Source organism: Plectrocnemia conspersa, unplaced genomic scaffold, assembly GCF_051122295.1.
Source record: "Plectrocnemia conspersa isolate PC_06_02 unplaced genomic scaffold, ASM5112229v1 ptg000005l, whole genome shotgun sequence".
Taxonomy (NCBI): Eukaryota; Metazoa; Arthropoda; class Insecta; order Trichoptera; family Polycentropodidae; genus Plectrocnemia; species Plectrocnemia conspersa.
In genome coordinates this window covers 27,665,716-27,672,241 of record NW_028277169.1, presented here as the reverse complement: position 1 = coordinate 27,672,241, position 6,526 = coordinate 27,665,716, and the positions used below count along the sequence as shown (strand labels likewise).

At 30.2% G+C, this 6,526-nt stretch overlaps 1 non-coding gene across 1 annotated transcript; it reads left to right on the top strand.

The window, feature by feature from the left end:
• Window positions 1-2,936: 2,936 nt before the first annotated feature.
• On the top strand, window positions 2,937-3,009 carry TRNAF-GAA (transfer RNA phenylalanine (anticodon GAA)). Its single transcript has one exon. It is a non-coding gene; the product is annotated as a tRNA-Phe (tRNA).
• Window positions 3,010-6,526: the final 3,517 nt, after the last annotated feature.

Genomic DNA, 6,526 nt, shown 5'->3' with positions numbered 1-6,526 from the left:
TTTCGTTTTTTATTTTATTTTTGAGTTGCATTTTATGTACATTATGGTAGTGATTCTTTTACAAAAACAACTTGTTAAAATATTATAAGCATTATATGCTACTTTACTAACTGCATGTTAATCAAATTTACTATAGAGAAGCCATAACAAATGAAAAATAACTTGCATATATTAAAATATGGGGTAGAATATGCATTGAAAATTTAAAAACTATAAGGATCTGATTTGATACTAGTAGTTTTAAAAAATTTGAGCAAGGAAAAAAACTATGTGATATTTTTAGGGAGTTTAGAATTCACCGCCAGCAATTAATCGTTAGTAGTTTACCGCCGCGTCAATTGATTGCATAAACAATTTATAGCCTATGAATGATCGCTAGCATATTTTACCATCTTGGAGCAATGAGATGAGTTTCATCAAATGATACAATGTTTTTTTTTATTTAAGTTTCTGCCTTAAGCTATGATCATCATATTTTTAGTATTTTCTGAACTATAAGAGAAAACACTGAAATTAAAAAAATAGGTGTATGGAAATATGTAATTTAGTAAATAGGTAGATTATGTATTTTAATAGTTAAATGTATCACAAAAATAGTGAAAAAATCTATTATAATAAAATATATATAATATAGCATAAATATTAATTTGTAGCTGCACTCAATTCTAAAAATAACAATAATAAATTAATTGCCTGGTGATAAAATATGCTAGTGATCATTTGTAAGCTAGAAATTGCTGGGGGTGAATTGCGGATTACATTTTTCGGACCCCTCTTAAAATATCGCATGCATGGCAAAATTTATTTTTATTTTTACGTATGTATGAGTAGCACATAATTTTGTACAAGATTTAACTTCTGTGTTTAATATAAATTATATATTTACTAACATATGAACGAATAACATATATATTTGTCTATGTATTGAGCTTAACATTATTATGTATGTTTTAAATGTTATTTCTTTGATATAACTATGTTATTTGGTAATTTAGTAATGTTTTTCTATGATTTTTAAAGTATTATCTATGAGGAAATATCGTCGTATACAAATATGTTTTAGGGTATTAACAACATAAGTAGGAAGTATATTTTATCAATAATTTATTTTGCTTCTTCTTAGAAAAATGTATAGAAATTACTATTAATATAATACAAGATATTATTAATTTAAAAAAATACTTCTTAGACTGTTTTTATTGTTTATTTAATAATATTTTAGTCTGCAAGTTAAAATTTACCTTTTTAGAACTAGTATTTCTGACCCACAATTTTGTGAAAGTAGTATTCCGGTTCACTATATGATAAATTTTTATATTCATTTTAGAGACATATAGGATTGGAATATACAAAATTTATATTAAAATAATATACGATAAAGATTCTTTGCTATTTATGACCGTAATCGTAAAACACACATTATAATGAGGTTATTTTCAAAGTTAAATATAATATGATTAAAAATACAATCCTCAAATTCAGTAATTAAAGATAAGCACTCGAGCAAGTATCAAATAGTTTATTTAAGAATAGAGAGTAATTTTTAGGAAAACATTATTAAGATCAACCGGGCGTGATACGTTCACGCACATTGAATTTTCTTCAGCCCTTCTTCGAAGGGGGTTTGTTTCTTCTCCCGGTCAACATTTCGGCTATTCCCCTGGCTACACATTCCCGTATTTTTGCACCGAATTTAAATACACACAATGCCTGTGGAGAGGAGATAAGCGCAAAGGACTTGTTGAGGTGTAAATATGACAACGGTAGAGTTTTACCGAGTGTGTTCTTATGGGACGGACTCGTGCTAACCAATGATAAACTAGAAACGAGAAATAATAATAATCCGATACAACTTCAATTGTAATCTAATACGAAAACCATTTCAATACAAATTTTCAATGGTCTGTTTAATATATTTCACCATCAATCATACCAAGGATCATTAATATTTTATATGGTTTAAAATCAACTATTGACTTTTTTGCAATTGAAAAAATACTACAGGATATTTAGAGTGACACAGCGGATAACAGATGCGTTCTCCGGGCATAATAAACCCCACTCGAGCTTTCGGGTTAAATGGTAAATGGGCGGAATGAGCCGAAGGTGACTTGCGCAACGCGAATCAAAAGTTTAACCCTTTACGCTATAACGGATTACTTCCTATTTTTTTGTAAAAAAAAAATACAAAGCATCCTCACCCCACGGTGTCTTTAAAAAAACTTTTTTTATGATTTTCTCACGAGAGCATTGCCATTTTTTGCAACTGTTATGACACGCAGTTGTTGTGTGAAGATATTTACCTGTTCAATGTTAAACACTCCATAATGTACATCTGTTGGATGTATTAATTATTATATTTTTAACACGATTAGTAGATTGCCTTGCTAGATAATCTACCTGATATTAATTACTAATATAATTGCAATATTAGTTACAAGATAGTCAAGATGTTTTAGTCATACAAAATGTTTTTTAGGTCTAGTTAAAATTAAAATTTAGTACGTATTTTTTTGCTTATTTAAATAGTAAGCCAATAAAATGAAAGAGAATTTTTATTTTATTTAAAATCTTGATTTGGGATTGTCTTCCTTTAAAACTAGGGGATCACTATAAAGACGATCATCTTTGCATTTATACGATCACAAAAGACAGCAGCAGCGGCTTTATAGAAAAACCATATGAGTAAAGGGTAAATTGCACGTTGCACCCGTGAAGGGTTATCCTTTGTTTCGGACCCTATTCAATCCCTTAATAAAATCCTTGTTTTTTTTATTCTTAACCTCGAAATCAATTTACGCCCGGACGCGCAGCGGCATATGCTAAATTAAATTAATAAAAAAATATATACTGATAATATTGATAGCACATTGACCTTAACAATTAACTCTTAAACAATAATATTATTTTTAAACATCGATAGTGAGTACATATCAGCCGAAATAGCTCAGTTGGGAGAGCGTTAGACTGAAGATCTAAAGGTCCCTGGTTCGATCCCTGGTTTCGGCATTCTTTTTATTTTTGCGAAAAAGATTAATAATTTATTTAGTATCAAAAGATTGAATTGATAATGAAATTTTATATTTCCAACCGCGCTGTAATACGATATACAATTTCTCCGCAAATTTAATGAATGAATGATTAATTTTCTTAGAATTATATTACTGGTCAAATGCAGAGTATCAAATAACGCATTTCTTAACTGTAATATTGATACATTTTTTTGTGAAGTTCTCACGAGTTGTTTCCGAAAGAAATTGATGCCAAATTGTAAGGCATGTGCGATGATATAACCCTTTTAGGAGCAACAACATGCGGGGCCCGCTTCAAGGTGCATCATTGTGTTTGGCAATTTCCTCCCAGGAGAAATTAGATATCCTACATCGCCTTTGTTATCGGGCTGTTAAGGGAAGATCGTATTTATTTGTGTGTGTGTGTTTTTTTTTCTTTTCGTTTCCGTGACCGTGAAGAGCGAAAAGGGACGTGAAATGAAATAACGTTACGGTTAGGATAAAAGGGTTGAACTAACGGGCCGCTTTGTATCGCGGCGGTTCGGATTACACACTAGCGGTATTGTTGCCCACCGAAAACGGTTTATTGGATTAAAATTGGAATTTGTCGGAACAATAGTGAGATAACGGGTTAAATTTGATAATAATTATCCGATGGATGCGTTAAAATTTCGATAGAATCAGTCTACGATCCACATACATTTTATGTATACAGTAAATGTGTATTTTTTAATGAAATTGAAATCATATAATATTACTAGCACCTGCCAGATAATTTATATTTTCATTAGTAAAAATATCTATAAATACATATAATTTTTTAGCAAGTAAATATATGACATTAATACAAAATATATTGTATGATAATGATTCTCTATTCTATGTTTTCTCAGATAGAGCTCCAGATTTCCAGTGAAAGTATTATTTTTTCTGGACTTGTCCAATCATTTTATACTGAGTTAATTTGTAAATGTTATGTCTTCTATATTCTTTACCCTTTACTAGTACTTGAACTGACTATATTATAATAAAACCGCAAATGTCAAGTGGTATTTAAAATACATAAATGACATCATAGTGACTAGATTAATTTCAGAATATATTTATTGATAATTATAATGTAAATATATTTTGATTATAAAGCAGTAATGAACAATACGTATGCGTGCCCAAACAGCTTCTAAAAATCTGTTAGATAAACAAACTCTAAAACTATATATAGCATTAATAAAAATAGTTGAATTATATTTCATTGTGGTGTTTGGAAGATACATTTTTTTAAACCACAAAACGTTATCCATAACTATTGATGAGAAAAAAAATAAAATTCCCCTTTGTACAGCATCGAAATCCCTACAGGAACAAAAAATGGTGTCGTCCCCGTATTATTTACTCAAAGAAGGGTTAAATTATTTGACGCTCTTCCGTGATCTCCTTCCCTAGTTTTCTTCAACAACAAAAGAGTTCCCCTTTTTAGCGTCGCGATTTATTAGTTTTGTTTTTGCTTGAACGATTAGCGCACAAACCAAATTTTCGTGAGAATCTTCGGGTTTGTGTAAACTCGAAATTATTTTATCTCAGTTATTATACATTGAAATAATAATACATATACGAACGATAGACGTTCGTCCGATGAGTGTTTTCACAGAAAATAAAACATGCAGGCAAATGCGTGGGAGCGGTACCAACTGTTTCAATATGCAAATTCGCGTATCATAGTTGCAATATTTTTTTGGCCCTCTCATTCCTTATCGTGGGCAGTCAGCCGCCCTTTTCCGGCTAATACAACCCTATGGAACCCACCCTTAGCGAAGAAAGCAGCGCTGAGGTTTCAAATCTTGCTTCCAATAAAATTAAACATGTAAATTTCAATCGAATGGGATATTATTATTAACCTACATATGTTTAATAATATTATACAAAGACCTTTTTTTATTAAATATAAATAAAAACTTCTGCTATTTTTTAATTATAATATTTATATATTTTTCAAGTCTTTAATGGTTTAAAGATCTAGTGATTTTTTTTAAATATATGATAGAACGAATACAAAACATCATTAATACAGTAGCAATTTTCCATTTGTATCTAGAAAAGTTTGTCCAAAACCCAGAAAATCGGGAATAAACTTCAAGGAATCCTTACTTTTATTTAAGCAGATAATATAAACAAAAGGTAGCAAATCTGAACCATGAATAATAATATAATAATAAAGACAGTAATTTTCATGATTTAAAATTTTTGTTAGTGTTTTGCGTGTATCATGGTTCGAAACGTCTGCCCCATTTTAATATTAGGGTTCATATTATAGTCCTGTCTTGTCTCCATATGTATGTTTATCTAGAGAAAAATATACTCGGGCGATATATATTTTTTTCCTTGCCGCCGAGAATGAAACGAATCGAATAAGATGGGTATGTAGGTAGATAGGGGAAAGGTCTCGGAGAGCGAGAGAGAGCGAATAATTCGGCAGTCGGGGAATGATTCTGCAACTTTTCTATGAAAAAGAATAACGGTTCGGTTTTTGTGAAGACCAAGACGAGAGACGAGATCCTGCTTTATTCCGTGGCTTAAGATAAGAATTGCCAGGACGACGAGGGCGAATTTTTTGGGCGGGCCGCTGATTTTCGCCAGTCGGGGGAAAATCGTATGAATAGATCTAATAATAAAATTTAACTACTCTCGAATATGCTCTTGTGTATGGCGGATGAAATTGGAAAAGTTTCTTTAAATGTAGTTTAGATAAAGCAATATGGGTTTGTGTATCAAATATTGAAAATGCAGCAGTCGGTTAATAAGAGAGCAAAGCTATACACATGTTCTTACGTGAATGTCTGATACTATGTTCATGTATAATATTGCTTCCAAAATAAATGTGAATATCTACGTAAATTGAATTAATTAAACCCTTATTTATGAGTAAATCATTTCCGTTGTCAATAAAGCTTAAAGCTTCTTACAAGTGTTATAATTAATGCTCTTATCGATGCTTATTATTAATAACTTGTTTTTGTATAACTCTTGCTTAAAATATACCCAAATACAAAAGTAAGGAGTTGTAATGTTTAGCGACTTTAGATGCTGTATAATTTTTAAACACAATTTAGCAGAACTAGAATCTTATTGATCTTCTGAAATTACTTTTTTACGAAAGCAAATTCAAATATTTGTAATGCATAAAAAATACTATTTTGACTGACAGATGCGTTCAAAGGCAAATGTAGATTTACATTTTTAATCTATTAATAGATTAAAATATTGAAAAATAAAATTAAAAAATAGTATAAAAATAAAAAAAGTATAAACTTCACCAATACTCAAATATTTTTTTTGGAGATATGTGGGACTTCTCTCAAATATAAATAGTTAAATAATTTATTTATTGTAAATATTGAGTTGTAGCTTGATTGGCAATAGCCCAATGCGTTTCAACGAGGTAAACAAAAGTTGAATAAGTAGTGGGTAGGGCTTTCAAACAGGTTAAAACCGAAACCGATTGACAGGTTTTTTGTCAT